Source organism: Babylonia areolata, chromosome 23 (genome assembly GCF_041734735.1).
Source record: "Babylonia areolata isolate BAREFJ2019XMU chromosome 23, ASM4173473v1, whole genome shotgun sequence".
NCBI lineage: Eukaryota > Metazoa > Mollusca > Gastropoda > Neogastropoda > Buccinidae > Babylonia > Babylonia areolata.
In genome coordinates this window covers 258283-270000 of record NC_134898.1, presented here as the reverse complement: position 1 = coordinate 270000, position 11718 = coordinate 258283, and the positions used below count along the sequence as shown (strand labels likewise).

The 11718-nt window shown below is 46.7% G+C and overlaps 1 protein-coding gene across 1 annotated transcript in view; it reads right to left on the bottom strand.

The window, feature by feature from the left end:
- The window catches only part of LOC143297718 (organic cation transporter protein-like), a 96021-nt gene extending 91925 nt beyond the window's left edge, over nt 1–4096 (bottom strand). The window contains exon 1 of the mRNA XM_076610137.1: nt 3926–4096. The gene's annotated coding sequence lies outside the window, so the exon portion shown is untranslated. The remainder of the gene's footprint in view (nt 1–3925) is intronic.
- Nucleotides 4097–11718: the final 7622 nt, after the last annotated feature.

Below are 11718 nucleotides of genomic sequence, written 5' to 3'. Positions count from 1 at the left end.
TTGACGTGGATACTGATACAGCGTGGTGAAGGCTTGGATAAACAGCGTGGTGAAGGCTTGGATAAACAGCGAGGTGAAGGCTTGGATAAACAGCGTGGTGGAGGCTTGGATAAACAGCGTGGTGAAGGCTTGGGGACTGCTAGACACCAATGATGGATATGGATAAACAGCGTGGTGAAGGCTTGGATAAACAGCGTGGTGAAGGCTTGGATAAACAGCGTGGTGAAGGCTTGGGGACTGCCAGACACTAATGATGGATATGGATAAACAGCGTGGTGAAGGCTTGGATAAACAGCGTGGTGAAGGCTTGGATAAACAGCGTGGTGAAGGCTTGGGGAATGCTAGACACTAATGATGGATATGGATAAACAGTGTGGTGAAGGCTTGGATAAACAGTGTGGTGGAGGCTTGGGGAATGCTAGACACTAATGATGGATATGGATAAACAGTGTGGTGAAGACTTGGATAAACAGCGTGGTGGAGGCTTGGATAAACAGCGTGGTGAAGGCTTGGATAAACAGCGTGGTGGAGGCTTGGATAAACAGCGTGGTGAAGGCTTGGATAAACAGCGTGGTGGAGGCTTGGATAAACAGCGTGGTGGAGGCTTGGATAAACAACGTGGTGGAGGCTTGGATAAACAGCGTGGTGAAGGCTTGGGGAATGCCAAACACCAATGACGAATACGGATACTTATATAATACTTATAAGACATTCATATAGCACTTGTGGAAGTGCACATTGTGCTCTTGATAACACTGTCTGATTTTCAAAACAAGAAGAGACAAACAGGGGGAAGCAGTTTAATAGCATCACTACATACAAACATTCCATCAAAAAAATTACATCCAAACTAGACCAAATGTAACTACATTATTTACCAACTGCAATGTATTGTAAATGTGTGTACATTCTTTTTACATAAGTGTAGTGTTATGAATGAAGCTGATCATTTATCATTGTATTGAATCACTGAAGAAATGGGTTTCTCTTTCCTCACCCCGTTCTGAACACAGGGTGGAATGACATGGTCATAGTGGGGAGGGGTTTATAGGGGTACACTTTCTACTCCGTTCTGAACACAGGGTGGAATGGCATGGTCAGAGTGGGGAGGGGTTTATAAGAGTACTCTTTCTACTCCGTTCTGAACACAGGGTGGAATGGCATGGTCAGAGTGGGGAGGGGTTTATAAGAGTACTCTTTCTACTCCGTTCTGAACACAGGGTGGAATGACATGGTCAGAGTGGGGAGGGGTTTATAGGGGTACTCTTTCCCCACCCCGGGTGGAATGACATGGTCAGAGTGGGAAGGGGTTTATAGGGGTACACTTTCTACTCCGTTCTGAACACAGGGTGGAATGACATGGTCATAGTGGGGAGGGGTTTATAGGGGTACACTTTCTACTCCGTTCTGAACACAGGGTGGAATGGCATGGTCATAGTGGGGAGGGGTTTATAGGGGTACTCTTTCTACTCCGTTCTGAACACAGGGTGGAATGGCATGGTCATAGTGGGGAGGGGTTTATAGGGGTACTCTTTCTACTCCCCGTTCTGAGCACAGGGTGGAATGACATGGTCAGAGTGGGGAGGGGTTTATAGGGGTACTCTTTCTACTCCCCGTTCTGAGCACAGGGTGGAATGACATGGTCATAGTGGGGAGGGGTTTATAGGGGTACTCTTTCTACTCCCCGTTCTGAACACAGGGTGGAATGGCATGGTCATAGTGGGGAGGGGTTTATAGGGGTACTCTTTCTACTCCCCGTTCTGAGCACAGGGTGGAATGACATGGTCAGAGTGGGAAGGGGTTTATAGGGGTACACTTTCTACTCCGTTGTGAACACAGGGTGGAATGACATGGTCAGAGTGGGAGTGGTTTATAAGAGTACTCTTTCCCCACCCCGTTGTGAACACAGGGTGGAATGACATGGTCAGAGTGGGGAGTGGTTTATAGGAGTACTCTTTCCCCACCCCGTTGTGAACACAGGGTGGAATGACATGGTCAGAGTGGGAAGGGTTTATGGGAGTACTCTTTCCCCACCCCGTTGTGAACACAGGGTGGAATGACATGGTCAGAGTGGGGAGGGGTTTATAGGAGTACTCTTTCCCCACCCCGTTGTGAACACAGGGTGGAATGACATGGTCAGAGTGGGGAGGGGTTTATAGGAGTACTCTTTCCCCACCCCGTTGTGAAGAGGCACTTTCGTCTGAACGATGGCGTGTTATGTTGAGCATATTATCTCGGGCGATTTTCAGCAGAGCTGGCACAGATACGATGTGTTCTTTTGGGAACAATCAGGACAGAGAAAACGAAAGCTGAATGGCTGGGAAGTACATCACCATCAGCAGTTAAATGTTTGACTCACTTCAAAATGGAATGTAATTCACAGAAATTTAAAATTCCTGGAGTCTGGTTGACAGCCAATTTGAATAATGTTGGAGATCTTAATCATAATGATAAACTTTTGATATTGTAATGTTATATAGAGTTTGGATTAAGAGACTGATTACACCGATTGGAAAAATAGCTGTACTAAAATCTTTGATCCAGTCTAAGATTATCCAGCTATGGTTACTTTTGTCACATCCACCTGATACTTTCACCCATAACTGGCAGAAACTATGTTGCAGATTTATTTGGAATCCAAAGGAAGATGGTATACGTTGTAAAGCTATTATTCAAAGTATTCAGAAAGGAGGTCTAGGTATGTCTGACTTAACATTTATAAACGGATTAAAACTTAGTTGGATTCGAAAGCTAGGAAAAACCAGTCAAAATATAAAGAGGCCATACAATAAAGAAAACATATATCATATTAATTTGTATCATATTGTAACTTACGACCATCCACACTAATGAAGATTCACCTTGTCCAAATTCTGGAAATTAATGTTTGGTTGGTGGTGTTTTTTCTTCTTCTTCTTGTGTGTGTGTGCGTGTGTGTGTGTGTGTGTGTGCTTTGGTTATGCATGCTTGGGTGCGTTTAAAGAGAAAAAAATGTGTGTGTGTGTGTGTGTGTGTGTGTGTGTGTGTGGACGTATATAGATAGATATTATAAATGTTATGTAACTCTGTGGCAAGTTATATCAAAGTGTTCCATATCATGTTCCTCTGAATGTTTGTGTTTATTTGTTGTAGGTGGTTTGTTGTTTTTTTATTTGTTGTAGGTGGTTTGTTTTTTGTGTGCTTGTTTGTTGTTGTTTATTTGTTGTAGGTGGTTTGCTTATTGTTTGTTTTTTGTTGTTGTTTTGTTGTTGTTGTTTTTTTGTTTTTGTTTTTTTTTCTTTTGCGGGGGGGGGCGCTTTTTTCTTGTCTGCCTTTTTGTTGTCATTACGACTATATTTGTAAACTCTTGAATGAAAACGTTAAAAAAAACAAAACAAAAAAAAACAGCAAAAGAGAAAAAAAGAACAAAAAAAGAACAGAGCTTGCTTCTCTCGGTATGGGTGATGTTATTGATGCTGAACCAGCTCAAGCTGTTGGGCGTGAAGTCTCAATACGGTATGAGCACAATAGCTACCCGCCATTTCTTGCCACGTATCGGAGGGTTCGTGCAACACACTCGCTGTACTGTGCTGTGCATCTCTCTCTCTCTCTCTCTCTCTCTCTCTCTCTCTCTTTCTTTCTCCCCCTCTCTCTCTCTCTCTCTTTCTTTCTCCCCCTCTCTCTCTTTCGGCTCCCGACACACAAAATACATGCTGTACTGTGGTGTGCCTCTCTCTCCCTTCCCCTTTCTCTCTCCAGACACACAAAATACACGCTAACACGTCAACTGAAGTAATGTAGCGTGTCCTTTTAGTCAGCTTAAGTCACCAAAAACATCAAAATCAACACCCGAAAACAAACATCAACACACACACACACACACACACACACACACACACACACACACACACACACACACACACAGTTTGAACAAAACACAACTCACCCTTTTCCCCGCGCAAATCCTTTGAGTCAGCAGTCAAGATGCGAGCACCCTGAATGTGAATGTGCGCCAAGCTCCAGGACTGGTGGGAAGCTGGTGGATCGTGGATTGGACAGAACTCAGCCACAGACCCTCCCGCCCCTCTCTCTGCCGCTCTCTCTCCCACTGCCGCCAGCACGGAATAAACCTTGACCCCTCAAGCTCCGCTGTGCAATCAACGAATGAACGAACGAGATGGCGACAGGCCCACCACAGCTTCACTTGATCGGGAACGCACAGACTCCTCCCCCACCCCTTCCCTTGTGTCCCAGTCTCTCTCTCTCTCTCTCTCTCTCTCTCTTGCCCAGAGGGCCACATGTAAACAAGTATTTTGTGCTTACTCCTTTACCCTCGTAAAATAAATTTCTCTCTCTCTCTCTCTCTCTCTCTCTCTCACACACACACACACACACACGCACACACACATACACACGCACACACACTCACGCACCCTCTCTCTCTCTCTCTCTCTCTCTGTCACACTCTGATTTGCACCCTCCACCCCCACCCCCCTCTTTCTTTCAATGTTACACTCTGATTCAAACCATCACCACCCCACCCCCTCTCTCTGTCACGCGCGGGACAAAAGGACTGTATACAGACCAAAGACAATAGTACAGCATTGTCTGAAGCGTCTTTCTCGGTCACGTGTCTCTATTTTGAACTGGATTTTCCGGTCTGAAAAAAAGGGAAGGAAAACGAAAATGGGGTGAAGAGGTGGGTAGTTGCCGAGAGGTAGGGGTGGAGGGGAATGGTGGTGGAGGAAAGGGTGGTGATGGTGGGTTGTGTGTGTGTGATCGTGTGTGTGTGTGTGTGTGTGTGTGTGTGTGCCATCGTGCATGTGTGTGTGTGTGTGCGCGCGCGCGCGTAATCCGTGTATACAGGGAAGAAGACAAAAATGACTGCAGGATTCTTCAAAGACAAAAAACTAAAGTTTATAAAAAAAAACAACCTTTTGGGTGGTAGTTGAATCCTCTTTGTTTTGACACGACGTTTCGGATCATAGGCCCGTTGTCAAGTGATGAGAAGAGGACAGTGTGAATAGGAACGCCTATGTGAGGAAAGGGTGATGACATCTCACTACTTTGTTTTGATGGGCCATGCACACTAAGCACTTGCTGATCACCATTCAGTGCCATACGTACTCACTCACACACACACACACACACACACACCCCCCCCACACACACACACAAAATTGCATACACATATATATTGCTTCTAAAAAGAGGGATAGGATGTAAAGAAAGAATAAGGACAGAGAGATCAAGGCAGAAGGGCCCAGGCGCTAGACGTCAGTGACTCTGACGTTCAATCCACTCGGCTGTGCAGTCCCCTAGCGGTCAATGACGCGGCTCTCCATGTACTTTCTGTACGTGCTGTCACTGGGGTTCTGCCACACAGCTGAGATTCTTGCATGAGTGAAGCTGTGGTGTGGGCCAGTAAAATGCTGGCCGATAGGATTGTTGTAGCCTAGCTTCATCGACCTCAGGTGTTCGGAGAAGCGCTCGCCCAATGAACGGTAGGTCTCCCCCACATACAGTTTGGAGCAGAGGGTGCAGGACAAAATGTATACAATGTCAGTGGACTGGCAGTTGAGATGACATTTCACAGTGAAAGTGCAAGTGCCAGAGGGTCCAACGACTGAACTTGAGGTGTCTATAAAGGGACAGGTCTTGCACTTTAGATCCCCACAGGGTCTGCACCCTGGTGAGGTTGAATGGCTGGTAAGGGGTCTGAGTTTGGACTTCACGAGCATGTCACGTAGGTTTTTGTCTCTCTGAAAGGCAATTAGCGGTGGCTTGGGAAAGACTTGTCTGAGGTCTGGATCCTGTTGTAGGAGATTGAAATTTTCACGCAGGATTGTGCAGACTGGCAGGTTGTGTGGGTGATATGGTATGACTGCCACGGCACGATCCTCGTTCTCTCCAATTTGTTTCCGTGTATACATTTATCTCCATATCCAATTGTGGAGTGTTGTCTGACAATCCTGCATACCTTTCTGTATACCTGTGCAGACTTTTACGTTACTATGTATTTCAACTTTTTGAAGATCATCACACTGTTGCCTTACAAAAAGTGGTTGTGTGTATTCGTTTGTTTTTCTTTGTATTTATTCAAGCATTCTGGTGAGGCTTTTTTAAATGGCATCTGAGGCTGGGACTGGACAAGGTGTTTGACGTGCTGTGAGGCTGACTGGACATGGTGTTTGACGTGCTGTGAGGCTGACTGGACATGGTGTTTGACGTGCTGTGAGGCTGAATGGACATGGTGTTTGACGTGCTGTGATGCGGGGAATGGACATGGTGTTTGACGTGCTGTGATGCGGGGAATGGACATGGTGTTTGACGTGCTGTGAGGCTGACTGGACATGGTGTTTGACGTGCTGTGAGGCTGACTGGACATAGTGTTTGACGTGCTGTGATGCGGGGAATGGACATGGTGTTTGACGTGCTGTGAGGCTGACTGGACATGGTGTTTGACGTGCTGTGAGGCTGACTGGACATGGTGTTTGACGTGCTGTGAGGCTGACTGGACATGGTGTTTGACGTGCTGCGAGGCTGACTGGACATGGTGTTTGACGTGCTGTGATGCGGGGAATGGACATGGTGTTTGACGTGCTGTGAGGCTGACTGGACATGGTGTTTGACGTGCTGCGAGGCTGACTGGACATGGTGTTTGACGTGCTGTGATGCGGGGAATGGACATGGTGTTTGACGTGCTGTGAGGCTTACTGGACATGGTGTTTGACGTGCTGTGAGGCTGACTGGACATGGTGTTTGACGTGCTGTGAGGCTGACTGGACATGGTGTTTGACGTGCTGCGAGGCTGACTGGACATGGTGTTTGACGTGCTGTGATGCGGGGAATGGACATGGTGTTTGACGTGCTGCGAGGCGGAATGGACATGGTGTTTGACGTGCTGTGATGCGGGGAATGGACATGGTGTTTGACGTGCTGTGAGGCTGACTGGACATGGTGTTTGACGTGCTGCGAGGCTGACTGGACATGGTGTTTGACGTGCTGTGATGCGGGGAATGGACATGGTGTTTGACGTGCTGTGAGGCTGACTGGACATGGTGTTTGACGTGCTGTGAGGCTGACTGGACATGGTGTTTGACGTGCTGTGAGGCTGACTGGACATGGTGTTTGACGTGCTGTGAGGCTGACTGGACATGGTGTTTGACGTGCTGCGAGGCTGACTGGACATGGTGTTTGACGTGCTGTGATGCGGGGAATGGACATGGTGTTTGACGTGCTGTGAGGCTGACTGGACATGGTGTTTGACGTGCTGTGAGGCTGACTGGACATGGTGTTTGACGTGCTGCGAGGCTGACTGGACATGGTGTTTGACGTGCTGTGATGCGGGGAATGGACATGGTGTTTGACGTGCTGTGAGGCTGACTGGACACGGTGTTTGACGTGCTGCGAGGCTGACTGGACATGGTGTTTGACGTGCTGTGATGCGGGGAATGGACATGGTGTTTGACGTGCTGTGAGGCTGACTGGACATGGTGTTTGACGTGCTGTGAGGCTGACTGGACATGGTGTTTGACGTGCTGTGAGGCTGACTGGACATGGTGTTTGACGTGCTGTGATGCGGGGAATGGACATGGTGTTTGACGTGCTGTGAGGCTGACTGGACATGGTGTTTGACGTGCTGTGATGCGGGGAATGGACATGGTGTTTGACGTGCTGTGAGGCTGACTGGACATGGTGTTTGACGTGCTGCGAGGCGGAATGGACATGGTGTTTGACGTGCTGTGATGCGGGGAATGGACATGGTGTTTGACGTGCTGTGAGGCTGACTGGACATGGTGTTTGACGTGCTGTGAGGCTGACTGGACATGGTGTTTGACGTGCTGTGATGCGGGGAATGGACATGGTGTTTGACGTGCTGTGAGGCTGACTGGACATGGTGTTTGACGTGCTGTGAGGCTGACTGGACATGGTGTTTGACGTGCTGTGAGGCTGACTGGACATGGTGTTTGACGTGCTGCGAGGCTGACTGGACATGGTGTTTGACGTGCTGTGATGCGGGGAATGGACATGGTGTTTGACGTGCTGTGAGGCTGACTGGACATGGTGTTTGACGTGCTGTGAGGCTGACTGGCTTCAGTTTCAGTAGCTCAAGGAGGCGTCACTGCGTTCGGACAAATCCATATACGCTACAAGCAGATGCCTGACCAGCAGCGTAACCCAACGCGATTAGTCAGGCCTTGAGGAAAAAAAAAGAAAAAAAAGGTGAATAAATAATAGATAAGCTTACACAAATAAATAAATAAATAATAACTATAATGTTAAAAAAAGAAAGAAAAAAAGGTAGTAGTAATAATAATAATAATAATTTAATTTTTAAAAATAACAATAATAAATAAATAAATAGATAAGATAACAATGATGATAAATAAGCAAATAGATGTAAAACATGAAAACACACATTCACATATACACCCACGCATGCACAACAGATATGCACCGAACATGCAGTTTCACAGATATGAAAGCACAGTTAAATACATATAAACGTACATGAGCTCCAACACACACACACACACCACACACATTACCCTGCACCTCCTCTACCCCCCTCCTCCACACACTCATTTCTAGTCTACGTATCGCAGCTTCCACGGCACACACACACACACACACACACACACACACACACATATGAACACTTACTTGTACAAGCACACACACATATGCCCATATCTCCACACACATATATACATATATACAAAGATATATATATATATATATGTGTATGTATATATATATATATATATATATATATATATATATATATATATATATATATATATATATATACGTTCCAATATCCTGTTGCTCCCACAGTGTAGGCATGCATACACTCACATACCTCATCCTCTACCCCACCTCCACCCGCACCCCCACCTTCCCCTCACACACACACACACACACACACACACACACATACACACATACACACACACACACACACGTGCACAGAACTCTACTGACACTTGTGTACACTTACACTCTCGCGCATGCACAACGCACTCAAAAATACAGACCCACACATGCACACAAACACACACATACACACGCACAGAGGCTGCCACTGATTGGCCGCAAGAGGGATGGGAAAAGATTTCTGATGCCAAGAACGTGGCGTCTAGTGTGGTGCTCAGTCTATTGTATTTGGAAAAGCCCACAGAGACTCTGTTCCGTTTTGAAGAAATTTTCGCAATGTTGGTTTGGAAATGATGCCGATATTTGTTTGATTTGCAAAGTATCGTGCTCTACCTTTCATGTTAGACTTACGGCCACTCCCTCTCTCTGCTTTTATTTCTTTGAGGCGATCGATGGTGTGATGGCCTTGTACCTGTTCTTTTTTATATTCTTTGACTTTTCTGAGGATTTCCGATTTTCCTAGATGTAGGCCGCTCGTTGGTGTTGCGTTACCAGCAAGTCTGTCAGGTCGCTCATTTCCCTTAACACCTGCATGTCCCGGGCAGTATGACCATGTGAGTTTTTTTATCTGAAAGTTGCACATTGCCTTATGCCACTCTGGGCTTCCCATTCCGTTTTCAATTTTCTGTATGAGGTTCATTGAGTCTGTTAGAAGAGACACTTGAAACACTTGAACAGCACCTTAGTAAAACGAATTCCGATCCGCAAAGCAAGAAATCACTATATCTCAAGGGTTTGGTTCATCCCGGGAAACCAGAGAAGAAGTTCAGTGATAAACCACCATCCCTTGAGGAAGTACAGAAAGTGGTCAAGAAAGGCAGGACCAAATCATCACCAGGGCCAAACGGAATACCGGACCGGCTGTACAAGAAATGTCCTAAAATCCTTGAGTGGCTCCACAGTGTGATAAAATCAGCAAGGAGGAACCTGAAGATCAAAGACCAGTGGTTGATAGCTGATTGCGTGTACACCCAAAAGAGCAGAATTCAAGTACCATCAACCAGTTCAGACTAATATCTCTCCTGAATGTCGAAGGAAAAATCATCTTCTCTGTCATAGTTGCAAGACTGACTAAATACCTCATAGAAAAGGAGTACCTGGATGTGTCAGTCCAGAAAGGCGGCATCCCAGGAGTTGCTGGTTTGTAGAACATGCCACAATGATTTGGGATGCAATCCAAAGAGCAAAGGCAGAGAAAAAGAACCTTGACGTGGTATGGCTGGAACTGGCAAATGCGTACGGGTCAGTTCCTCATGAGATAATCCAACTGGCTCTCGAGATGCACCATGTGCCAACAAACATCAGGGAAATGCTGAAGAAGTACTTCCATGGATTCTCAAGGTGGTTCACCACCAAGGAATACATGACAGATTGGACCAATCTGGAAGTGGGCACAGCATTTGGTTGTGCAATTTCTCCAATCCTGTTCGTGCTAGCAATCAAAGTGATCTTGAAGGCACTAATGAAGGGAACGGATCGAGCCGACCTCGGTAACGGATACCAAATACCTCCTTTGAAAGCCTTCATGAATCACACAACAGTCCTTTCAACAAATGAGGATGACACCCGTGAAATATTGAAGTGGTTGGATGAGCTAGCTACCTCAACCAGGATGAAATTCAAACCAAAGAAATCACGGAGCCTCTCACTGCGTAGGAAAGGTAGCTGAAACGGTCACATTCACTGTAGCCAAACAAGCCATTCCAACAGTGACAGATGAACCAGTCAAGAGCCTTGGAAGATGGTGTAATAAGTCCCTGAAAGATACAAAACGAGGAAAGGAAACCAAGCAGACAGCATAAGAAGGCCTTCATATCGTAGACCAGCGTGGCCTTCCTGCCAAATACAAAGTGTGTTGCCTACAGTCTATGCTGATACCAAAGCTCCTGTGGCCTCTCCTGATATATGATATCAGCTGTAGCACAGTCAAGTCGATTGAGGCAAAGATCAACAAGTACACGCACAAATGGCTTGGTGTTCCGCCTGGTCTCACTGACGTGGCACTCTACTACCACCAAGCAAAGCTCAGGCTACCTCTAAAATCTCTTGTCAAAGAATACAAGGTAGGGAAGGCAAGACTTCTCAGCATGCTCGAAGACGCACGAGACTGTATTGTGAGATCCAACCAACCCAAGCTGAAGACTGTCAGAAAATGGAAAGTCAGGGAGGCAGTCAGTGCAGTGCAAGAAAGTCTTAAGACAAAAGAAATAACAGGACACACCCAAACCAACAGACAGGGCCTGGGATCAACGAAGATGGAATGGTGGTCCAAGGCAAGGGAGAAAGCAAAAAGAGACATGATCATCCAGGAGATCAAGAAGGAAGAGGATGATAAAAAGAGTCCAGAAGGCAGTCCAGCAAGGCCAGCAGGGGCCAATCTTGGATTTGCATTGTCGGAAACAGCTGGCGCACGTGAAGGTTGGCTGGTCGCTGGAGGGGTAAACTTGAGATGATGCCTCCTTTCTCCACTCGCGTTTTTCCCTGGCTGTCTGTGCCCTGACCTTTTCAAAATTCCTGACAGCTTTCCTGGTGTAAGTTTTCCAGGCAGATCTGTTTGCTGCCAGTGTCTCCCAGCTGTGGTGGTCAATTTCGCTACGTGACATCTGCTGCTTCAGTTGGTCCTTGTAGCGTCTGCGTGGAGCTCCAACGCTGCGTTTACCTTCACGCAGTTCGCCGTAGAAGACGGCCTTTGGCATTCTGGAGTTGTTCATACGCGCTACATGACCTGCCCAGCGCAGCTGTTGAAGCATCAGCATTGACTTGATGCTTGGGAGATCAGCTTTCTCCAGGACTTCGATG